The 26,495-nt window shown below is 47.9% G+C and overlaps 1 protein-coding gene across 5 annotated transcripts in view; it reads right to left on the bottom strand.

Annotated features, from left to right (window-relative positions):
* Nucleotides 1-26,495, bottom strand: part of LOC126919093 (latrophilin Cirl-like) — a 364,340-nt gene that overhangs the window by 260,277 nt on the left and 77,568 nt on the right. The gene's annotated exons all lie outside the window — the stretch shown is intronic.

Here is a 26,495-nt window from a genome sequence, read left to right as displayed (position 1 = left end):
GTTTCTCGGCAGGCAACGTTACCAGCCTTTTTCCAAGACAGAGAACGCGTCCTTCCCCGAGGGAACAACGGGACAACGTTCAAGTATGCCGAAAATCCGGAACCGGCTGACGTAAACTGCGCCACAACAAACGTTTCCTTCCTTTAAATCCCTCCACCGCGTCAATTTCCATGAAATTAATGGTTACTCTTGCCACAGAGAACGATTCACCACCTACGATCCCTTAAAAACTTATTACGTTATGATTCACCGATTTACGAGCCGAATATATCACCGCTGACGTTGATTTCACTCTAGCGAGCAAGATATCTAATTTCGTGGAAACTTTCCCTCTATTTCGAATCACGGAACTTTCCAAAAGCTTCCACCGTCAAAATTTCTCGGCGGATGCGGTTTTATTCCTCGCGAAACACGTCAGAGCTACGAAAGAAAAGCAATCTCGACGGGGTGAAATAGGAATTCGCGAGTACGTTCTCCAGGATTTCCAGGGCTCATGAAATATTCCCGGCGTATTACGTCCAGGTTCTGGCTGATGCACGGCGATCACGGACGCGTTTCCTAAAATGCAACATGGAGAAAGCTTCGCGTACACGTCCGGGTTAATCGTCGGCCAATAACGACGTTTACGTTGTCTTCGTTCGCGTCCACGCGGATTTCACCAGCAGCCATCAATTTTACGAGGCTCGGTCATTCGACGATGTGGCCCGTCCGATATTTTCGTTTCTCTTAAAAGCGGATCGTCCGTATAGCCGATTAAACGGACAACGTCGTGTCGCATCGCCGGTCCTCTATTAATGCGTTGTTGCGTAGATAAAACACACCCACCGGCATACTGCTCGATCCTATTATCTCAATCCCCGCCACTGCTTCTCTATCCTGTTGCCTCTGCCATCGAAAATTCTATGCTAGTTGGAAAACCGGACGTTCGTTCCAACGTCATCGTGATTACGTTGTCATTTTCATCGTTCGACGAATTAACAAAATAAACTTGATGCGCCCATGTTGACACGTTTAATTTCGCTCGATCGAACCAGAAGACATCGAGCGACGACAGAAAATCGATTCTCCGTGCTGCTCCGTACGTAACCATTGTTACTCGAGAAAAAGTTTGTAAGGTGCGCAACGAATCGGAGAAATGCGATTTACGACGCTTTAACGTCGCGTTTACGTAAATGTACCGCTAACAAGACGTCGACCGCGCAGTAAACAAAAAGCGCGAGGCTGATCGTAGCAACGGCACGCGTAAAACCGTGACCGCGGTTACGAACACAGGCGAAACACGAGAATTTCGCGAGGACATAACGCGAACGCGTGCCTATTTCTCCGACCGCTGCTTCATTCCGCTCGCTCGCAAGATGTCTCTTCTCCTCGTGAGCAACAACGCGACTGTCTTTAATAAGACGCTTCCTTATTCTCCTGGCCATAAAGCAAACATAAATTACAAAGGGGCACGCCGAGGCCACCATGCTATGCAGAGAAGATGGTACTAACCGGAACACACGATGCACGCTGCGGCCCCACCCTACGATCTCTATCCTCCTTCGCTGCTTTTCTCTGCCATCTTCCTCCTATTCTTTCCTTTCTCGCGGACGACGGCCAACGCGAGAATGCCGTGTCTTTCTGCAAAACGACGAGGGTGGCCGAATAAATTAACGTTAAGGCCGTGGACATTAGCAAACGGCAAGGAACACACGCATGATCGATTATAATGCAAGATACAGAGAGTTTCTCGAGTCACCTAAGTTTCAGTAACTTAAAATCAAATCGTGAGCTTTGCTTACTTTTGTTGTATATTACGAAACATCGTTAATTTAATACGATATCGAGAAAAGGAGAAGCAACGATTCGATGCAATATCATTTTTTGTTCGTTTGCTTATTTCGACCTGTGCGACAAGCTTCGTCGATAATACGAAAAACGCGAGGAAAAAAGAATTCGATAAAACAGAAGATTGCCAACAGCACGATGTGGATAATCCCAAAGCAATTCTTTTTTTTATGGCAGCACTCTTAAAAGAGGGTGCTCGAAATTTTCGTTGCGCGTTGTTTGCGTCGTCTCCCTGGGAGTACGCTGCGTTTTACGCTTCCGTTAAAGCTCGGCGTTGTTTGGCTCGTTTGGTTTACCCTGCAATCCACGGAGACCGAAGAGAACGATTTTCCTGATCGAATATCGAGTTTGTTGGAGAACTCCATCGAAATCGTTTTATAATTTGTATTGTTCGAGCCGGATCGATAGCGGTCTATTTCGACGGCCGAAAGATTTTCGAGTATTCGCACAACGGAGATACAGCATTTTGCAAACGAAATTCTCTTAAACTTCTAAAGAGCTATCGACGTACGAAAAACTTTTCTCTCCTTCTAAACTATTCCAAACACAAATTACCTACCGATCTTCTGCCATCTTCACGAAGTGCGCTATCTATTTATTCTACAAACTTTGGAATCCTTTTCGAAGGACTTCGTATGTACAAATTTCTGCACGACACTGATCGAGATCGATCACCAACCATCTCAATGACCGCGAACGATGTAGCGGTATATTGTAGGAGATGTAGCAACGTATTCGTCGCGGAAACAGTACTGGCCCAGCAACGACCATTTACCCCAACGTTCTTTTTACGAGAGCTCTTCTGGCGAAATCCGCGACGCGTATCCCGGATGAATAAGTTTACAAGGCGTCACGGAACCGTTTCCAGGTTCAACGACGTCTAGCGTAAAAACGTAGTTCGACAAAACGACGAACGCCCCTTTAACGGGGAGCAGCGTTCGCTCTTTACGACGAGGCAAACGTAAACTCGACTTCGTCCTCGTCCGCAAGGATGTTGCGCGCTTTTCTTCGTCTGGCCTCGCGAGGAAAATTCTTTCACGCTGCAGACGCAAATATTTACCGTTCGAATTCGAAAGAGCGAGCTCGTCGACTCGAGAACGCACACTGTACAACGTTCGTTCTTGGAATCCTCGTCGCCCCGCGCGACTAACAACGCCACTATTTTACGCGACCCGTGCTCGAGCATAGCTCGTGCTGACCGCTCTCGCCACGCTCGTCAATGTCGTATCGGAAGTGCCTTCTAAATCTCGCGCGTCGCCGCACCACGGCTCGTTACTCGCGTGTAATTGCCGCGCGCGAAACACGTTCGGTCTCTGACGAAGAAACCAACCGGCAGGGACCCACACACATAGGCTCCTCGTTTACGACTTGGCGAAAAAACCGTAGGAAGTGTTTGTTAGGTGGCAACGTGTTGGTTTAAATTGCTCGTTCGTCGAGATGAATTCTACGTTCGAGGAGAACTTGAACGGTCCTTGAAGAAACGTTGGGAAATTTAAGACCGTACTTAGAATAAGTGACTCTTCTCTTTCTCTCTCTATTTATTTTTCTACTATTATATTAACTCTGCTATATGGTTTGGATCATTTTCGATGGAATTATAAATTTGTCGAACGTGATGAGACTGTAAAAGAAAACTTAGCGATACGCGTGATTTCCCGTTTAAATTACACAGCTCGCGGGACTGTTCGATCACGTATTCCGAATATAGCAGATGTGGTATAGAAAACAACCGTTGAAACAGCGGAACAAGATTAAAAAGTAAGAAATACGGGGGCTGCAGCGCGAGCAAATGATTAAACTGAACGCTTGCATCTAACATTCTATAAGATGCGTGTTATCCTTGCTAATCCTGAACTCCTTGTAATCCACGAACAAATCGGACATAATTCTAGACTTGCTCTATAAATACCGATCCCCCTATTCGATGATTCCATTGGTCAAGGTTAATCCACTAACGAGCAGATTAAATCTACGCTATAATTCTTTCTGAAACGTATTGCTCGTTATCCTTGGGGAATCGTTGGCACACGTTTCGCTCGAAACGAGCGTCATCGGTGCGTCTGCAAGGTATCGATCGACTCGTAAATCTCGCGCAACGTGAGATCCTCGAATATTAATGCAATCAAGCGGAGCGTAAAGTGAAACGGACGCAAGACCTTTCGATGACCTGTTCTCGAAAATATCTCATCAGCGTTCTTATCGATATTCTTCGGGTTGCTTCGTTTCTGGCGGATTAGAAATAGCGAATGACACGAGGAACGATGAAAGTTAAAGGTCGCGGAAAATCGTGAGTCGAGAATAGAAAAGCGCGACCGCAGCTGCCGGGAGGTCGTCGTAAATGCGCTTTATTGCCGGTGAATGCCAGGGCGGAAGAATGCTATTCGTGGCGCGGCTGGATTCGCGAGAAGGCTTTATTAACCCGTCGTTTGATTTAGGGTGCATCGCTGTTTCGTCTGGTTCTCGAGACGTCGTAAACGCTCCTACGATACCGATACGGTGGCATTAGACCAGTAAGCAAGACGGTCGCGATAACGACACATCTGGCAAGGGAATGTACTCTGCGAAATGAAAGATACGTTACGAGACGAATGACGATCGCGCGTCGAACAAACTCGCGCGATTCTTCTGATCAATTATTCAAAAGAAACAAGCTAATCTAAATAGCAAGGAAAACAAATGTATGAAAAAGAGATCGCAGAGATGGATAGCGATAAATGTACGACCGATATACTGACCGATAAAAAGGGAAGGTATTAACTCATCCGGCAATCAGATACAGGAAACGGTACAGACAAGGGTGTAAACTACGTATAGGACTGACGAAATCAGGCCACGGTATCTTAACGCAAACGACCGAGGGAGAGAGAAGGGCAACACGTCGGTCGCTGCATACGTCGTATACATCGATCCTCTGGGGAGCTATTATCGATATAATCACTCTGACCGTGCGTGTCACCCTAGCTACCGCGACAGTCATCCACCTTAGTCCTCCCCTATTATCGTCCTGCGTCGCGCGCTCTGTGCAGGAATCATCTGAGCGTGGCCCCTGGAGCGAGGGAACCGCTCTTTCGTCATACGTCGGTCGTTACGCTATCGCACGCGCGACTCGAGTTCCCCTTGGAAAATTGAAACAAAAGATTCCATTCCTGGGCCAGGGGCGAGGCAGACTTTATGGATCTCATCTCGAGAATTCGTATGATCGGCTCGTAAAGCGCGTTTATCGCACGGCGGGGACCTCAAGGACAGAGAGGACGAAGGAAAATCGATTTCCTCGGTTTTCGTTATCGACGCGATCGTTCTCGAGTAGTGCGTGTCGATATTCGCTATCGCGGTAGTCTCGTTCGCGTATCGATAAAGTCTCTTCTCGCCAAGTACCGCGTAGCATTATACTTTCTTTCTCTTTGTCTCTCTTGGAGCGTGTCACGGTTTGAAGGTTGGCACGTGCTGCCTCTTCCGTACCTCCTTCACCTTCGCCTTCAGCGTTTCTCGTGCACGTGAGATCTACCTCGTCCAGGAAAAAGTGCAACGCGTATACATAGCAGCGCTTGGAAACGCTGACGCGTTGATCGTTTACATAAAAGTCAAACCCTACGGCAGCCTCCCGGAAGGGGTGGCATCCCCCGTGATTTCTACGCACGCTATTTTTATCGCTTTATTCATCGCGATACACCTACACCCTGGTCCAACGAGGATCTCGTCGTTGTCGAGCTTCGGATCTTTGTAGCACGTGAAAGGGACGAGGGATTACCAGGCTGGTCGATCGGTCAGTCTGGCTGACATGGAAATTTTCAAGAATGAACCTACCGTAAACGAAGCGGAGAAAACGGGGGAAAAAAGGGGTGGACTGTTTCTCGAACGACACGGAGATTCTTCTCTAGTACAAGCAAAAGGAATGCAGGATGACTCGCGGTGAGGTAACTCAGACTCGGCAGTTCGTTCCAGCGAGCTGCGCCGGCTTCGATGGAAGTTTGCGATCGAATTCGATAAAGGAATTCCAAGAAGAAAGGATAAATCCATTTCGAGAGTGGAGGAGCAACTCCAGAGGAGGACATGAATATTTGAAAAGAGTATCGCTGCGGTTTCATAGAATTTACGAATTCGACGCTTGGAACGGACACCTTTCGCCTCCAGACGAGACCCTCGAGACTTTGTTTACGAGATAACCATTGTTAAGGCAACTTCCTCTCCGCGCAAGAACGCTCTGTTACGTTTTTCGCGATTTCCTTTGCCTACGGAGGAGAGCAGGAGAAAGAGTTGCGTTACGACGAAAGAAACAAGCACCGGTGCAACAATTCCAGAGGAACCAATCTGCATTGCCACTCTTTTCTTTCCTATCTATTCCACGCTTTTCACGTATCTCTCTAGCTTTTACTTCGTCGCTAGTCTGCGCATTTTTATGCGATTTTATATTTTTATGAACGCAACGAAAGCAACGGATCCTCGGTAGAGATTTGTTTCGCTATCTAAATATTATAACAGAAAGTTTGCTCGGAAAATTTTGTACATGTTCCGTAAACGCATAAAAATCCGCGATCTGCTTATTCCAAACAAACAGAGATACGTTTCATTTTCATCGAGCATCGAAAATAACGCGATCAGCTGTTAAATTTACGCACGAAACGTTGTAATCATTGGCGCTTTGCTGATCAAAATATTGTTCGCTGTTTGAAAAGCGTTGCCAAGAAAAATATCAGCGAAACAGTTCGATGCATCTGCCCAGTACACTTCTTAGAATCGAGGGTGACGATGGTTAACAGTTATCGAACCGAAGTGACGGGATTTGGGGTTCGATTTCAGGTAGACGGCTCGACCGCCTGTCTCCTGTCTGTGAAAGGACTCGACCCGGGTCAAATTGACTCGTATTCACGAGCTGTTACCTCCGTGAAACCTTAGTTTGTCGTCTGAAATCTTTGTACTATCTGGGAGCAGAAAACCTAGCGGCGCTATGAGCCAACCTTAGTCATCGTTGCCAGTTAGTTTCTCGTTCTTCTTGGCAAGACGAATCGATAAGGCTTGTGAAATAAAAGCGATCTTCTGATCGATTTTGGAAATTCCACGCGCTGAATATCCGAGGAAATCTCTCAACTATAGAGAGAGCTCCGTAGTTATCCCGTAGTTCTCTCGTAGTATCGTGGAGAAAAGGGAGTAGGTTCTTTCTTTCGCGGCCTCTGTTCCTCTAACTTGGTACGACTATTGCCGCGGCGAGGCAACGAAGGCCAATGAAAGGAGATAATGGCGAGTAGGTACGTGTAAGAACGAGAGAAAGAAAAAAGGGGCTGGGAGGGACGAGGGGCAAGTTGGTCGTGGAAGGGCTGGCTGAATAGAGGAGGAACGGAGAAGTCAGGAGGAGCGCCGTGAGGGCCGGTGGAGAAAAGAAGAGAAGAGCAGAGCGAAGGGGATGGAAGAATACCGAGAGCGAGTTGGTGAGAAGGATGAGCAGACGAGGCGAAGCAGAAGAAGAAGAGGGCGAATCGAACAGAGCGAGCAAGCCGGGCCGATGTTGCTCCGTTCGGAAGAAGAGAGGCCAGATTCAGCGTCAGAGTCCGTCGAGTCCAAGGGAAACGAGAGAGACAAGACAGAGAGAACGAGAGAGCGAGAGCAGAGGAACTGTGGAAAGAAGAAGAGAGCCGCACGTCGGTGGTGGCGGCGGCGGCAACGGCGGCGGCAACGGCGGCCACAGTTCAAGAGGAGAGTAAAGAGGGAGAGAGAGTTGCGTGAGATGGAGCTGGGTGCGCCCCGGGGGCACATCCTGTTCCCCTTCGAGGCTCCCGATAAATCAAACGCGGCCGAATGCATAATACGCTAATTACCGAACACGTCATTCTTCGCTTTCTCTCCGGTCGCCGTCTCTTTCTGGCTCTCGCGGCTCTGCGGTTCTCTCGCGGCCTTTCACCCGCGCCCCTCTCGAGCCGACGATCGCACGCCAGAGATCGAACGCACCGATCGGCCACGCTCCATAGATTTGCTCTTACGCCCCCGCCCGATATCGAGAAACGGCTAATTGTCCGTTATACCTATCGATTCGTACGATCTTTCGCGCCGCTGTCGAAGGAAAAGACTCGTCGTCGTATCGAGAAATACGTTACATTCCGGCGTGGATTTTTCATATCTCGCGACAACCCGTGTACACATTCGCTCGGGCCGATTGTGTGTTTGATCGAGCGTGAAATTTCTATTTCCAAGATATGACGCGCGCTTTGTTACTATTTTTCCTTTGATTTTTCTTCGATCGACCGATGGATGGTGCTCGTAGGTCGTGCGCGGCGTCGATTCTTTGTTCTCCACGGACACGAACACATGCAAATACGCGCGCGTTCGTCCTTATTAACAATGCCGAATGAAAGAAACGAACGAACGATCGCGTTGAAGCTAGCGCGCGCTCGCGGTGTTAGCCGGTATCCGAGCGTTCGCGCAACGCGTTACAACATAATTACGGGCCTTTGGCTCCCCGTGTAAGAATAACATTTTTATTCTGTCGCGCGTGCACGCTCACGGCCCACGTTCAACGCTCTCTCCCGCTTATTAGACGGCGGGCTAACAAGTACGCGCGCGAAACGCGACGAATAAAAAATTTGACGAGTATACGTAGCCAGCGTAACCGGGCTGGCAATTAGAACCACGGCTTCGCGGCCTCGCTCTTTCTCTCTTTCTCCGTATATCACGACGAAGCATCTGGAACAGCACGTGCATAGACGAACGGTACACACTTGTGTACCTTTGCAGGGAAAATCTGGGGCGAGAGCGCGGACCTGAATAACCGAGGGAAACACGCTGAAAATTCCGTCCTCGTGGCTGCACGATGCATACCCGACGCTTTCGTTGGCTCGTTGCACGGAACGAGGACAGCTGGCGAGGAAAACCGAGGAAAGAAGCGAGAGACGATGAACGGTCGAGAGAACGAGATAGTTGGAAGAAAATCAGAACGGAACGAGCGAGAGAGAGAAGGACGCTTATAAACGTCGTGGGTTGGGGTCGATCTTCGGGTCCTCAGGCACTCTATGAAAGCTTCAAACTTTGTTGAGCCGTGACACAGCGCCGTACTAACGAGATAATAGCGCGGAAAGAAAGAGAGACGGGTTTGAACGAGAGGAACGGCCAGCAGGCGAAGAAGCGCGGGGGGAGGGTCGAAAAAAGAAATCCATCGCTTCGGGGACCAAATTCGGGGCCTCCGAGACGGGCTCTCGATCAACGTGCACGACGTGTTTTCAATTCATCGTACGTCACGCGTGGAAGGAACGTTATCTACCTTATTAGCGATATTCTCAGCCGATGAAAACTGTATTTGGCTCTTGTTCGCACGATCGGATCGTTTGTAACTGCTACCTGTGCTTGTAACAAAGCTTTACCAATGGAAAGTCGCGTTATATCTGTCGTTTGTTCGAGAGATTGGAAATTAAGAGAGCAGTAACTACCTTTTTTAGGGCGTTCCACGTGCAAGAAAACGACCGAGCAACTATTCTCTATCGAAGAAATACAGTTTTCCTGCAAACAGGAGGAAAAACGTAACCAAGTTGTTCAGTGCTCGCGGGGAAATGGAAATTCGTCGAAAGAAACGTCTGCGTTGTTACGACCGAGGCATTCCTGCTACTTGGGAATCGTTAATGACCGTTTGAAGCGCGAATATAGTTTGGAAGTTTATCGACGTTAAGAGGATGGTGGGGAAATTAGTAATTTATCGCCGTCTTAGAGACTTCGGGGAGAATTTATCGAGTCACCGCTCGTAGAGTTCCTCTGCTCGAGGAAAATAATCTCGCTGAGGGAGAAGGATCGGTACAGAAGCGAAAGGGGAGCGACAGAGTCGAAAAAGAAAAAGCAAAAGCTCTAGAATGACGCAATCTCGCGATTTTTATTAGCATCGCCACAGGTATTGTCCGTGGTTGGTTCCGCGCGTGTCGTATTTTTTGAATTACGCGCCCCATGTATCTCACTCCTGGGATCTGTGCAGCCGTTATTATGCTCGTCCCACCGCGCAACTGTTTCCCTCCCTTTCCTGCGTTACCCTCATCCCTCCATTCCCAACTTCGTACCTCTTTAGGTTAGGTTGTAAAGTGGCCAGGCTTGGCCTGGAACCTCCTGCTTTGTTCGCGCGGGGTAATAAAAAGCCCGGCTATTACTATTGTTACTGTTGTTGTTATTACCGTCGTTATTAGTAAGCTGATACTCGGAATTTCACAGACTTGTTAATCGCGCCTGTCGCCCTTTCTTTCCCTCCCCTATCTTGTTTCTATATCTGCTTACTTTTGCCTGTTCCCTCGATAAAATCACGCGCACGCTTTCTCCTTGTGTCACGTCTTATCGAACCGATCGAACGAAAGATTCTCGTGCTCGCAGCTCAGGCGCCAGGCTCCTCGTAGAAACGAGCTGTTCATGGTTCTAATTTGTACCTGGCTCGTTCGTATTCGAACGCGTAAAGCACGTAACACCTTGGCGAACAGTCTGAATAGGCCGGCTGGGTGAGAACGGTTCCACCATCCTCGGCTCGCTACTACTCATCTTAGTAGCTCCTCGGAGAGAAGACGGTAGGTAGTATACTGTTTTATGCCCAAGAGGCTGCGCGATCACGAACTAAACTCGAGCTACGGGACGTGTAATTTTGGCCTTCTACTTGAAACAGGTTTTATGTTCACCCCCGTAGGGTTACCGTATAGCTTCCAGGATTGTATATACGAGCAAACGTATATCTCGGCGTAGGTTAGACGGCCTTAAAAAATTTTTCGTAATAACTGGCTCGGGGCTGGCGGGCATGCGGCATCGCAGTTCGATGCCGGCCAGATTATACACGTTTCGAACTAGCCGCTGTTAATTGGACGTTATGTTTCAGTTAGAATTAACGATAGTGTCGTAATGGTATCGTAACGGTGAGGTGAGGCTTATCAACTCCGATTCTCTCTACGAAGATAAAAGAAATCTGCCTCCGGTTCCCCTATCGTAATTAGTCTCGCCTGACGCGTGATTTCCTCCGCTCGCTCCAAGCGTTTGATGGGTACGCTGTTATAAATTACATTGTCCGCGATCGCTATGCAGGGGCAGACAACTGAAATCGCGATCGAACAGAGATATTACATATTCCTATTGAGACACGCTTTTCTATGACGCGTCATCGAAGATTAATACGTGACGCTAGAAACTTCGAATCGAAGTGTTACTTTCACGAACAGGTATATAATATATACAGGTATAATGTATACGAGTCAATCGTTGGAGCAGGTCCGAAAAGAATAAGAATACAAATAAAAGATACGGCGTTCTTATGCGATTTGTCACTCGTGGAATTCATTACATTTACAACAATGACTCTGTAATAGCCGCGTCTCGTTATCCGTAGACAAAAGGTACGATGTTCGTACATCAAAACCAAAGGAAGACGCATGCGATCATGAACCGTACATGGCTCGTTCGAACGGCCGAAGTCTGGATAAAAAAGAGATCGAAAACAGTCCTAGCACGGACGAGAAGTAGAGAACGATCAACGAGATACATCGCGAGCACGTCGACGATCGAATTCAAATTCAACTCACAATTAAACTTCGATCACCGAAAAAGAAGATACGGCGAGTCATGCTTTATTGGTTTCGCTACCATCACCGACGAACCGATCTCCTGCACGTGTACGCACGTTCACGAGTGTGTGCACGCGTGCCTAATAAGACGAGACTGGTTAGATTCCCGTCGATCGAATTCGAACGCTTGCGAAGCATATACGAGAGAGGCGCGTTGCACAAGAAACAAGAGTTATTGTAACGAATCGGGATTATAAGTATCTGCTAGTCGGCGAGGTCGTTTTCTCGTTCTCAATGGCCGAGGAGCGATCGAGGAGACACCGAGGGTACAACACAACGGGAGCCCGTTTGAGCACGCGTGCTCCTTCTCTCTCTTTCCCTGCGTCTTTTTGTACCTCATCATGACGACAGATACAAATAGAAGATTGCACGACCATACACACGACCTTCCCTTTTCTCCGACACGATTTGCTCTTCGTGGTGCATTTAAATTCTCTCGCTGAGATATTGAAAAATGATGTCCGCGGCTCCATGGACGCATTAATCAAACGTCTCTCGCGGATTCTCGCGACTGCAACGGAGAACGACCGTGATGCGGGCGAAAATTACGAATCGGTAGTCGATCGTGATCCTTCTCGACGATCGATATCCGACTCGATGTCAAAATACGAAGATACACCGATTCCTCGATCGTCAGAACGTACATGTAGGTACCACTGTCTCGACGAGCAACGTATTCGATACACGCATGATACAACCAGGCAAAGAGTCGCGCGGCTCGATGTTTTCCGGTCAAACGAGCATTATAAAATCACGCGAAATTATTAGCATTGCAAATCGCGGTCGTATCACGAGGACGTGGCTCGCGCTTAAACATATTCGTTCGAGCATTCATAAAATCGTTCCTCTATTCACGGATTCCATATTCATAGCAAGCGTGGCTCGGTTACGCCAGTGCCCCCCGCCAAGCTTTTACTGCACTATATATCACGCGGTAAATTATAAAACGTAAAAATGAAGCGTCGATGTGAATCGCGCGCAACCATTGCCACTCTGACCGGTCTGGTATAGGTGTACCTGGTTGGTCGTCGGCATCACGAAGGAGAACGCGCGCCGTTTCTCTCTCTCTCTCTCTTTTCCTCTGTGTACGAGATCTCGTATCGTGTGTGATCGTCTCTGATCGAAGATAAGGTTATATCCCGAGATGCTGGACGAGGGTTCTTTCAGGGCCACGTGACATCTGCCGAGAGGCGCATACAATGTTAGAATACCGTATTACAATCGTCAAACCGCACGAACGTCACGAGATTCGATTGTAATTGCAACGAAGGGAGAGAGAAAGAGAGAGAGAGTGAAAGAGAGAGCCGAGTGAACGGGCGGGCGATCGAGCGAGTGTGTGCACGTAAGCGAGCGAACGAGGCAAACGCGCGCGCTGGCATTCATTACCGATACGAATCTGATACTTCGGTTCATCATCGAGTCAATGACAATCATTGTTCGGACGGGCATTCCATAAGCGTTAATGCATTATTCATGGCGGTTCGGTAATAGCTGTGACTAGCATTCACCGCGAATTACGACCGCGGTAATCCAATTATAAATCGATCGACGGTGCGAGTGCGATTGGAAGCCGCGGCCGCGGGTGTCTTCGACCTTCGGAATCTCTCTTTCGCGTTTACCTTTCTCGTCGATCGAGAGAGGAATTTGAATTCGTGCGGCGAAACGATGATCGACCGTTCGGGTTTATCTAATCCGGTGCGCGCGGCTGGACGCGCCGGGACGCGTCTGAAAAACGCTCGACCATTCTCGACGCCGGATCCATTTGGTGGACGCTAAACACAGAATTGCTTTCAGAATGCGTGCTTCATTTGCATAAATACCGGAGAAAAACCGGCGAGAACGGGTTTCCTAATCTGAGACTTGTTCCTGCCTTGCTATCCACCGAGGGAATGAAGCTACTCCCCGTGGTAAAACACTAACCCGGGACGATTAGCCGCGGACAACGATTAACCGTGGCCCCTGATCGTTGTCCTGTAACCTTTAACCCTTCGTTACACACGAGATCAAGGGAGAGATGAACGGTATGGATGTAACGTCGGGGAACCAAAGGCTTTTCACGAAATCGGAAGCTGCCACTGAGGATCACCGAGCGAGGGTTCCGAGCTTTCTGTACAGGTCGCTTATACGTAGGACGTTATAAAAGTATTAAAGCGAGCGACAAGGTTAAACGGACGAGCTAGAAAGAGAGACGAAAACGAGAACAAAGGAATAAAAGGAGGGTTCGTGAAAGCGGAACGTGCGAATTACGGGTATAATACGAAATTCGGGCTTATCCTACGGCCGATGGGAAGGGCTACCGACCCCGAAGATGCCGCTGTTGCGTACTACGAACCGTAACAACGCTCTCCAGAGCGCAACAACGGGGGTGGCCTTATAACACTTACATCGGGACAATAACGATTAAAAGCGAGTTGCTGGAGTTCGCAAGGGGAGCGAATACACCGACCGACTCGCCCACGTTTCTACCACCAAGTTTTCAAGCTGCGAAAGGATACAGAAAGAGAAAGAAAAATCAGAAGAAAGGATGAAAGAGAGAGAGAGAGAGAGAGAGAGAGAGAAGGGGGAAAATGAAGAAAAGTAAGGGAGAATTTAGATGCTAAAGGTTTCGTGAAGAAGGAAGTCCTTAGCGGCAGGAAAGAACCTTTCGAGTCTCCTCCGAGCCGTCAACGACTTATGGTTTATTGCCTGTCTACGCAGCTTCCTAGAGTATCCTTAGGGAGCCAGAGAAATGAGTACACAGATGTTCCTTCCGCGATATTTCTCAGGAGGAGCGAACAAAATTCCCGGTGTTTTCCGCTACTGGAGTAACTCGGATTTACCGAGCAGCTTGTCGATCGAATGGGAAAGAAAAAACAAACTGTAAAAAAGAAAAGAGGAAAAAATACAAAGCACTTAGAAACGGTTCGCGTGACTTCGCTTGGAAAAGCGTAACGTGCACAACATCGAAATAATACCGACCGTTGGAAAATATCAGTCGTGCCAGCGATTATACTCTCGCCTGATCGTTTTTATTATAAAATGTTCTGTTGTCGCATCGTGCGAGAACACTGTCATTTCGCAAACAGGGAGCGACGATGAAAACGAGCGTCGATAAGACGTACGCGATACTCGCGACATGGGCTTTCGCGAGAAAAACAAGCATTTGGTCGATATCACGAGAGAACATCGAGAGTCGTGAAAAAAGAACGCGATATTCGAGTTTCGAAATCACCTGAACGTCGTAGCACGGCTACGCAACCGCTGACGAGATAATCGTGTCCGAGGCCGACGATAAAACAAGATTTATTCCAATTCGAAATTGCTTCGCGCGCAGATGCTTAATGAGAGAAGAAGCAGCACGTACCAGTGCATCTGTTTATGGCGATAAATCCTGGTTTACTGTCGGCCGGTCGCGGCAAGCCGTATAATGGACTCGTCCCGTCAACTCCGTCAACGCCACGGAAAAACAGCGACCAAAGGATAGACGAATGGTAGGGGGGCTGAAGGAAACGCGACGAAAAAAATAATCGTTAATTGCTATTCTTGGAACCGTGCGTACCATCGCGAGGGGGATTAACTATAATAAACGTTCGAGCTAATCTGGTGACAATCGGTATTCACTAATCGCAAATGTACGCCTAGCACCGTAAGAGCGTTGAAAATAAATTAATCGTAATTGTAAGGAATGTAATCGCGGCCTCTGTGAATTCTATAGCACCGACAAATTGCTAGTTAACGTACAAAAAGTGCGTTTAAAGATCGGATGATCGCGAGTGGCTAGACAATTATTTCAACGCGAAGAAAAAAAGGTGTGCCTGACTGCGCTTGCCGCGCGTGTCGTGTTCTGACACAGGAACTGTAACACAGGAAGGAGGGAGTACTATCGGTGGAAAAAGAAATTATCCACGTAACAACGCCGTTAACGTTGGTGGCGTAACGCGGGTCACGTTGTTCACGGAATACCAAAGAGCCGAGGAATATTCGAATCGGTCGCGTACGAGGCCGATATTAAAACCGGGCACGAAGCGTCGTGGCGACGGGCAACGTTAATTAGTCGAAAACACAGCGCAGCCTGTATGCCTACGGGCTCCCGGCGACCCGTTTTATTACCTTCTGTAACGAGTACAGTGGCGCGCACGCGGCGTTTCTAAATAAAATTATCTCGGAACAGTCGCCATCCTTTTTCATCCACGGCAACTACCACGAAAGCAAGGACAAAGAAACGGAGAAAGACAACGACAACATCGGTCCCCGAGTGTCGTCGACCGCGTTTTACCGCGCGCGCTATTGCTGGCCAGCAGCACGTGGGGAACAGACTTCGGGACCATTTTCAGTGTTTCGAGGCTGCTACGCCAGGCAATTGTACCAACTCCTACCTACTTTATCCGATTGTTTTCACTTGCTCGTTACGGCCGCAGTTAAGAAAATCCTTCGACGATATTTGTAATTTTCCAGTTTAACTCCTCGTGGTTCGTAAATGTGCTGCAACCGCTGCAAATGCCAGGCAATACGCCTCCGATATACTTGCGTGTAATTTTGGAATGAACCGTTCGAAATCAGTTAATCGTTTCCGGCGATTTTTCTGAATTATACTTGATGCATTCTGAATAAAATACAATACTTTCCGCAACGCGAAAAACGGCACGAATCTACGATATTTAAATAGTTCCTAAATAATTACGTAAAACGTTGTAACATTCCGAGTTCGAACATTAAAGAATATATATATACCTATCCACCTATTACATCCAGTAATAGTATTCTCAGTATTCTGAGAGTCGGAACAGCAACGAATAGCCTTCCTGATAGCTGAACAAACTGCTACGTATTCGTAACTAGACGAGTTCCCCACAATCGAGTAAATTACCAGGCAGTGTAACGCGAACGCGAAAGATCCACTTCGCTCTACAATTCATACGATGGTAAAAAGCGTATGAGAAGAAAAAACAGTAAAGAGAAGGAGCGTGCGAGTAAAGCTGGCGACGAGAAAGAGTTGAATCTAGTGGAGAAAAACGTGGGCATTTCAACGGATTCCAAAGTGAAAGGGACAGGTTCAGGCGGTACGCGTGCTGCGTGATTACGTGTAGTTACAACCCCCTTAAATCGCGTAAAAGATAAGACCGGCTTTACATTAAACGCGCGCAACCCCCATAAATAACACGGGGGTGCCTACCTCTCGTTCAACCCTGTCCATTTTGCCCTTCCTCCTTTCGCTCATTGATTCCTCGGTTTCTTTTCAATGAATTCACGGGTGCGAAAGGCGAGTTATTGGAAAGCACGATGACACGACCGCCGATTATCCCTCTTAGCACCCTCGCGATACATTCAACCACGCGCGAATTCAACGTCTCCCACGCCACCCAATCACCCCATGACACGCCAACTTTTTATCCTTCTTTTTTCTTACACCCTCTTTTTTAAATACGTGTTTGCAATCCAAGGGAAAAACATTGATGGCCGTAGAAACAGCGATCAACGACTGGTAAAAACGTAACGCAGATGCAGTTCGATTAATTCGCCGGCGGGTGTACCGCAATTGGGTCATCGCAATGGGACACGAGCGAATTCGATTTTGCAACACAGCCACGATCCGGTGCTGGCCCGTATAATGCTAACAATTTCCTTTCCCGTCTCCAGCGTCCGTTGTGCATGCCGCTTTTCCACGTTGCGTTCACAGTCGCTCCAAATGTAGTAAATCCAGAGCTAGTAGCTATACGCCAGAAATTCGACGAGAAAAAAAGAGGACAGCGACGCGATAAATCAACGGTAGCTAGGGCTGGTTGATTTAAATGCCATTCAGCGAGCACGTTGCATCGAAGCTATCACGAGGAGGGACACTTTCTGTCGCGTCCAACGTAACAAGGAAGACCCCCTTTCTCAGGGTTATTTTCATCGCTCTTCCGGCACTCGAGAACGCCTCGACTCGAGCAAGAAGGAAGCACGAAAGAAAAAACAGTCTTCTATCATTCGCTGTGCGCGAAGATAAGTCGACATGGTGTCACAATCCGTCGAGATTCCGAAAGATAGAGACAAGACGGGAGCTTCGTTGTGACTGACGCGGCTCGAGGAGAAGCGATCGAAGCCGTTCGCCGTTTCATTGATATCGGAAATATCGCAGAAATTAATCGACCAGCGAAGATAACGAGGCACGAAAAGATAGAGCGAAATAAAAACCGAACGTGTTTGTTTAAGCGAAAAATTAGACGAGACCGTTTTGAATACCATTTCTGCTCCCGCACGTCGATCACCGAAGGTAGAAAGAACGCGCTCTGCTAAACTAACTTCCCTGACACTCGCTGGAATATAAATTGGATGCTTGACTGCTGCGTCCACGGTCTCGCCAATCTGTGCTCGCACCAGTACGTACGTATACGTGATTTTTCAGCAAGAGCGTTGAATTGCGAATCGTGGAAAATTCTGAGGAAATGGGAACGAAAAGTCGGTACGATCGCGATAGTTACACCATATATTGATTGTAGCGACCCTGTCGGACGCCATTGGCGCGGCCACACACCATTGCTGACAAGGCATTTAGCTGTTTCCCCTTTATCGTGTGTCTGTCGCCGCGTGGCAAAGTGGGTTTCGATGTGAATGTACGTGGATGCACCGGCTCTCCGCGTTTTCGGGCGCATCTATGGCGTGCACCAGGCTCACGCGTACACCCGAGTAGAGTCTCTCCCTTGATGTACACAGACAAACGATCGTATAATGCACGCGTGCACGTATGGCCGGGTGGCTACGTGTTCGCACGCTCTTTTGACGCAACGAAAGAGCACCGTAACACCAACGTTACGTTTTCAGGTCGCCAAAAGGTAATATCGACCAACGAGATACGTCTATACCAGGCGTCTCCGTTGAATCTGGTAGCGAACCGGGCTCCATTACCAAACTGTCAATGCGTGACTCTCACTTGCAAGGTGTTCCACGGCCCTGTCGACACGTAGACTCGGGCGAATTTCTTTCCTCGCCCGGGGACCGTCTAAATTCACCTTCCGAGAAAATATTGCTTCGGAGAGTGACTCGTACGTGTTGGACGCGCGTATTGTGAGAAAGAAGTACTTTGCGTACGTTACAAGACGAATAGAAAATTGTACAAGGTAAGGGATTTTGCCAAAATCCTAATCCTTCGATCGCACAAACGCTAGCAAGAGTCTCAGCGATAATTTCAGTAAACCGACAAAGTTCACCTAAAAATCAAGTACTTTCCACTCCGTTTCCACTTCCAATAAATACGAGTTAAATATCGGAGAAGCCTTCTTGCGGCTGCGAATTCTTCAATTATTACCTTTGTCTTATGCTGTTTGTGCTAGCCTTACTGTTACCACGATAGAAGTACACCCGAGGCTATAAAGTGTTTTCCAAATCCAATCACGGGACTATTCGATGGTCGGAAAAGTTCTACGCTATCCTATGATATGTAAATATAGGCAATAAACAGTTTATAAATGACGACTCGTAATGCTTTTTAATAACGAAGGAAAAAGAAGAGGAACACCTTGTTCAGATCGTAACCGCGCATAAATTATGTCTCGAGCGAAACGAGCACGTGGATACGTTCGATGAAACGGGTCGCGGCAGATCCAGCGCATACGAGCCGACATTTCCATGAAGAGAGAGGGAGAGACCGCGCGTGAATCTCATTTTTTTGCTCCCCCTTTCTCGTGGTGACGCGATTTCGTAAACGAGAGAGGTTGATTTTGCAAAATGTCAGTTGCACGCGCCCAGCAGGTCTGGGCTGACGCGTCGCGGCGCGTGAGCGCAAAAAGCCAACGATCTGATACAACCAGATTAAAACCTTTGACGCGCGTCTCGCTGACACATCGGACACCACCGTTCCCGTCGTGTTTTCTGCGGTAGTGCGTCACCCGCGATTATAGCGGTCAGAGAAAATGTGCCGGACAGTCAAGCACGCGACTCGAAACGGCCTTGGCTATTTTAACGGCCTACGTGGACGATTTTTAGCGTTGGCCGTATCTTTTAGCGAACATGAGACTAATTTGTTAGGCCTTAGAGCTCGCAACTGATCGTTATCGGGGATTGGAGAGCCAAGGTTTACGAGACATTAACCATTAAACTTGTTCCTACAGTTGTACAGTCTAGTATATATCAGATCTATTTTTAGATATTAGATCGCTGAAAAAACTATGATCCTGCTATGACAATGATATACATATGCAAATAGAGAATAAATATATGTAAATGAAGAATATGAATAGAGAAGGAAAAAATTCAAACGAATACGTCGAGAATGTAATTAAAATATAACACATATACGTATTATGTAACTAAATGAATAAAAAATTGATAGTTTCTGCATATTCTGCAATTAATTTGATCTTCTGCGATGCTCAAATTTGCAAGGATAATGCATCACTTAAAACATGCCACGTTGAAGAGTACGATAATTTGCGTATACATTGGAATCGCTAGATGTTTGCAATTTTACAATCGCTGCACGATGCAATTTAAAGGAGAACGACCTAAACGTAACAAGCATCCGTTTCGCGAAAAGGAAATGACGAACAGCGAGTTTATAAGGAACGGTTGCCACTGTTCCGTACTTGGAATTGGCCCGTTTCTTGAGTCACGCGGTAATAATGTCGCAACTGGTCGAGATTCGCGGCGATTACGTTTGCGACGCGCTGTTGCGTCGTGAAATTTAAATAAAGTACACCGGCCGGTACGGCGAGAAAAACGCGGAACTCGACGTGGCCCTCCCGTGTTGTCGGCATCGTCATTCTACAACAACGGCGTACCATTTTCAACAACGAGATCTCTCGCTGCAACCAGAGTCTCGCCTGTCCTTTCACCTTATCCCGCTCCTCCCGTGGGAAGTCGAAGAAACGAGAGGCAAGAAGTGGTAGACAGGTTACAAGGAAAGAGACGACAGTCGTGCGAAGTACGAGGTAGTCAAATCGACGGGTCGTTTCGCAGCGAGTAACAGATGAAAAGGGGGTTTACGCTCCAAGACGTGCTTCCATCGAAAGTAATATTTCTCGCCGTGTAACCTGGTCTGCCTAGTTGTTCCAAGCAGAAAGAGAAGCGAGATAGAAGGAAACTATGGCAAAGAAGTAACACGGACGTACATTCCGGAAGAAAAAGAGACTGCCATAAGTAAGGGCGGAAAGGGACGAAAAAGGTACAACTCTTAGAAGAGGCCGAAAAGGAGTTGGAATCGCGTTGAATTCCTCTGGATTAATTTTCTCCGTGTATCGTATGTTTGCCGGCTGCGATTCTCACCTCTCGGGAATTTCAAATCACGGATTGTAACATGTGCAGATGCGAACAACGATTCAAACATCGTTCGAGATACTCTGGATCCTCGCGCGAGAAGCGAAACGTGAAGCCGAAGAGGGAGGAAAAGATCGGCGAGAGAGCTGGCACAGGTAGACGAGAAAAAAAGGGGTGAACAGCGAGGGGGAAAGTGGGAGCGAGGAAGACGGGGCCAGAGAGAAGGGCAGCGCAGCCAAAGGATGCAAAACTTCCGAAAAAGAGCACTAGGTAAGCGTGAAGTGCGCCAATCACGGGCCGTTATTGGCGGCAATTATGATAATAGCATACCTCGAGCGAGAATCTCTCGTACATGCATACGTAGGTGTACGTGTACGTGCACGCGCGCAGGTAGACACGCCGACCGGCGCGGCGATGCGGCGTCGGCCGAAGGAGAAGAACAGAGCCGTAGGCTCGCGAACTACCGGCCTCTATTAATCACATAAATGGTTCATCGCAGCTAGCTGTATCGCTATCCGCGATAATTACGCGCAAATTACGCTTACGAAAAGCCGGCCCTGCGATCCCATTGCTCTCCGTCCTCCCCGCCAAACAGAAGGGACATGCTTTTAAGAGAATGAAGTCTGGCGCGCAACCACGGGACAGCAGACTGCTTGTAGCAGTGAAATCTCGGAAATACATAGGATGAAGAGATAGACTCTGATATGGCGAACATCTGGCGACGAGTAAGTAAGCGAACTACGTACTTAAATTTAAGTGGTACTATTCTTTACCTTCCTTTTTCGTGAGATTTTCAATGGGTATATAATTACGTGTATGTCATAAACGTATTTTATATTCGATCAATGGAAGCGTGTAGTTATTATTATAACGTACCGGTCTTTTTGGTCATAACCGGATCTGGTTTACCCTACCGGTCGCATAGCGAGTATTACACCCTACCAGCCAAGGGTAGAAGCATCCAAGCGCGCTCGTTCAGATCGAGCATCGATAGCTGGCAATAGAAACCACGTCTATCATCGCAACAGAAGCAAAAGTCTCCCCATCGAAGAGATCTCGAAGAAACCGAGAACGTGCGGGTCATTCGTTTTCGAGCATGCCGACAGATATTCCCGCGCACCAGAAAAGGAGACGGGTTTCTCATGCGGCGATTGCGAAATGAGAAAATTGCGCAGTCGATGGTTCGCGCCGTCTAATTACGGGACGAAATCCCGAGGTCGTCCCGACTTTCCCGCGGTTACAGAGTATCCACTATCGAGTAACAGTTTCGCGTGTCTAATTGGACACGTGTAGTTATTTGCTACGGCCAAGTCCTGATCGAGCCTGTTCCGCGCTCTCAAAGTAGCACGCGTACGCGTGTGTGCGTTTACACGCGCCACAAACTCGCAAACGTGAACACACAGGTATACTTGCAGGGCCAGCCCATAAAAGCTCGTGGACACCATAACTTCGCAAACACGCCTCCTACATACGCGGCTACGCGCGTTCTTCCACCCGATAAGAGGCCACTCGTGTACGCGCTGCGTGTGACGCGTCCGCGTGACCGTGTGCGTGCACGTGCGTAAAACCATTGTGCAAGCTACGTTTCAAATCGCCGCGAACAGTTGAATCGAACTCGCCTCGGCAAAACCACTTTCTTCCACCCTCCTTCGTATTCTTGCGACTATTATTGCATCGATGATTCTTTAAACGGTCTGATTAAATCTGACACGAAAGTATTTTCAGAGCGTAGAAGTTTGCATGTTGCGGGTTATATTTTCGCCAAATTGTCTCCAATAAGTGACAGCTATAATTCGTATTTCGAAACTGCCGGTCTTGTCGCGCGATACAACGAAAATCCATTTATCTAATATTAGTTTATACGAATGAAATTTTAGTTACTTAGTTCGATTAAACGATCTCCTGCTCGTTTGATCCATTAGAAGTCACTTAAAAATCACTAGGAGTGCGAAAATGCGTGAGCTGTCATTATATAAACTCCGCTTGCACGAACTGTTTGACCCCCGATAAATTTAAATAAATATTTCCCAGTTCTACCGTATTCGTTTCTTACTCGATTATAAAACCAACAAATCATGCCTCATAATAGAATTTACTTCTCCAAATCGAGAATTGTCTGATAATGAAAATCTTTGGAAACAAACCAAACGTTAAACCGTCGAACTTCTGATCCCAAATAGATTGCAATTATCCAGATATAAATGTCTATCGCGACTTCGTATGAATAGTTAATCATCGAATAACATTTTCCGGGAAAGAGAGCGATTCGATCGTGAAATGCCAGTCCACGACTCGAACATGCGCCCCGAATCTCCAATAGGGTGAAAGAGAGACAAAGAGAGGGTGGGGGAGGAGAGAATTGCAACTCGAACCTACCACTTAGAAGCATGCATGCCCGAGTAGGATAATGTTACGCATTTTCCGCACTCGTGCTCGCCAACTATTCCGAAGCACGGCACGGGGCCGTGAAAACAATCGATATCGCGAAACCGCCAACGGCTCCAACACCGTTACGTATATTCCGGGCCCCGCTCATCGCCTATCGAAACACCGTGCCGCCGCTCGCGAGTATCAGCGCGTTCTCGCGTCAGAAACGCCGATAACGCGGCGTCGTTAATAATCCTCGGCGCCCCGTATTCGAGCCATGTTCCAAGGAAATTTCTATAAAGCGGAGAGAAAACAATGCCGAAATGCGCTCGTTGCTTTAAGCTCAAAAACCAAATATTGATCTCGCATGCCTCTCCACCGCGTTCTTCGCGTTACAAATCGAAACTGTTCCCTTTTTCTAGAATCGTTGGAAATTATTCGAGACGCAATCGCAAACGATTTCGAATATCTCAGCCTTCGATGTTTCGATAGCGAATTCGATCGTAATTTCGATACAACGTATATACTCGTGCGACGCTTTGACGATTTTCCGTGTCGGATCGCGAGAAATAAAATCGTGATATATCCAACGGGTCCTCGATCCAGCATCGACAATGGTCGTCTATAATCCCGCGGAAATTTAAGAGTTCCGTGATTCGACACGGATGATCCGAACGCCAGATGAACGGATGTTCCGGAGCGAGCGTGTTTTTCTTCGCGGCTCCGCACGATCCTACTCCGTCTAAGGATGAACGAACCGTGGGGCCACGATTTAACGTTAATTTTCGATTCGACATGACGATTATCCCTATACCGTCTTTCTCTATCCTTATCTCTCTTCCTCTCTCTTTCGTGACACGGACACGGCGTACGCGGCGTTAGACAATGAACTGCCCTCGGGTTCCCAGGAACGGATCGCCGGTAGAGATGGAACGGGACGAAGGAACGGCAATTACGCGTAATTCGCAGGTGTTGTGAGAAAATGGCGGTTGCTGGATGTGTTTTCAACCTTAATCGCGGCAATTTTTCTGCCATTACTAAGTTTATCGGCACCGTACGCGCCGCGTTCGGCACGATACACACACCGGACCGAGCCGGACGGCCGCGATTTAACATTATGATCGCGCGCCACGTCGATGCCACGTCTCCGTACACACACGTATACGCTGAACAGAGAAAGAGAAAGACAGAGAGAGAGAAAACTCGCGAGCGAGCCGGTTGAACGCGCGAAAAATGCTCGTCGACGCGTTACGTTCCAGCGAGTTTCGAAGGAAACGCGCGAAACGTGTTATTTCGTCGGACGCCAAAGTCCCACCGTGAATATTGTAACGGCCGGCTTGATCTACGGTTTCGGATTGAGCAACGGGGATAATCGAGCGATGCCACCGGCGCTCGTGTCCGCTTGAAAATCGTTTTGCTCGCGAGATTCTAACGGCACAAGGACGAAACTATTCATAACGAGGTGTTTCGGTCGTAATTATGCCCTCTGTTCGCAATGGTGTCGCAACGATCTCGCAATCGTAACGCGAACACGGATTCGCATACCTGTCGCTACTTACGTAAATATATGAAAACAAATAGCCGAAAATCCTTCTCGAGAAAGGAATACCCGAAACAAGGATAAATTATATAATATACACGTTTGGGACGAAAACTTCGCAGAAACGAGTGTTTGATAGACACTTTGCCTATATACCTGAATTTATGTCTTTCCTGGTATGGAAAACGCGCGCAACAAATTCTCATAATTCTTAGTTACGCTACAGAGAAACTTTTCGATAACTCCCTATCGCGATTACTGCGAGTATAAGCCCATAAAATTACCCGATCAGTCGGTTCTGTGGATTTATGGTTTATGGACAAACGAAATTTCCCCTTTCGAAACTAGTACGAAAGTAAGGCGAGATACTCGCGGATTGCGAAACGCTACGAGTCAACGAACGAACGATATTAAAACCAGCACCGTTTCCACTCACGGCAAAGTAAATACGGCGAGGCGAGGCAACCAATGGAGGCAGCAGCGAAGGTGGTCACTCGTTTCCCGAGAGATACGATCGTCCGAAATGGATTCAGGTATTTCCTGTTTCCTCGTGTATCTTCGCCACCTGCACCCGTTTCTCAACTTTTTCATCGGCATGTCCTCTGCATGTTTCATAAGGATTCTGCGCGGAGGTGTAAAAAGCGGAATCGAGAATGAATCGGAGTATAAATTAAGCGGTAAGCCACTGTCGGTGACGCCGTTTCGAAACAGCGTGACACGCGAGCACGGATGAGAGCGGAAAATCAAAGGCAACTGTGTCGTTACCGACAGAAACGATTTGGTAAATAATTTTCGCTTTTCATCGCGTAATTCGAGAAGAAACGGCCGGTCACGGTCAGACACGTCGTTGTTCGAGATACACGATCACGTTTGCGCGTTCGTGACCGAAACACGCGTGAAAACGCGATTCTCATCGCGAATCGTAAAAGATGGAGGCGATCGAGGAAAGAAAGAAAGAAAGAAAGAAAGAAAGAAAGAAAGAAAGAAGAAAGGTCGCAGGGGAGAACGATGCAGCGTGCAAGACGTTGTGAATCATTCGACAAAAACAAGCGCTTGTAAGCTTAATTAGCTCGTCGTGACGACGAGCGTTCGTGTAAACGAGCGCAAACACGGTCGGACTTAATTGACCGGGCAAATACAAAAATCTTGGGAAAACACTGGTATCTCGTCGGTGCGCTCGGAGCGTTTCGTTCGACGAATGCGCTTCTATCGATGTATTTGTCGGAGTTTTGAGGCGACACGGTTTTCCAATATTCCGATACACGGGCCTGTGCACAGGGGGCTTCGATGGCAGACAGCCGAAAAAACGACGAGTGTCGTGACCTTCGAGAGGAAAAAAAGCCTGCCTCGACGAGTGGTGCGCGCGACTCGTTCTCTCGTGGGAGAACGGATTAACGGAGCACGGTTTTTCCGCGAACGAACGAAAGATCGGCGATTCAGCATTTGTGAAAGCGATCAGACTAGAACGCAAGAACAGTGGAATACCGACGGCAAATGTCATCGGGGGCCGAGCATGCACCGCAGATGTCACGAATCGAGCCGTTATCGCGAACCCGTGAGCTCGCGTTATCTATCGATACTTCGAATCATTGTTTCGAGGGTTTTCTTCGTTAAACGATCCGATCGATGATCGTGGTAATCAAGCTCCGAGACGATAAACCAAGAAAGAAAAACAAAGTATAGCGGGAATGTTAGCCGTAATCGCCCTACGTGCTCTAATATTGATATAAATGAATCACACGCGGCTCTCCTCTCCAGAGGCCTTCGATCACCGGCGTCACCTAAATTTCCAGCAACTTCTATCCGAAGTTTCTTACGGCTGGTCGTAACTTATTCTCCCAGAGGAGCATCCAGAGGCACGTAGCCTTCAGCACACACGCCATGAAATTTCACGAATTTCTGCCGCGAAAATCAAAGGCCTACGAACGTATAATACGAAACAGCAGTGGATGGTTTGTTGGTCAACTAATCACGAACGCTCGATTCAACGG

Source organism: Bombus affinis, chromosome 8 (genome assembly GCF_024516045.1).
Source record: "Bombus affinis isolate iyBomAffi1 chromosome 8, iyBomAffi1.2, whole genome shotgun sequence".
Taxonomy (NCBI): domain Eukaryota; kingdom Metazoa; phylum Arthropoda; class Insecta; order Hymenoptera; family Apidae; genus Bombus; species Bombus affinis.
Note: the sequence above shows the minus strand (reverse complement) of the source record. Positions and strands in the feature narration are given on the sequence as shown.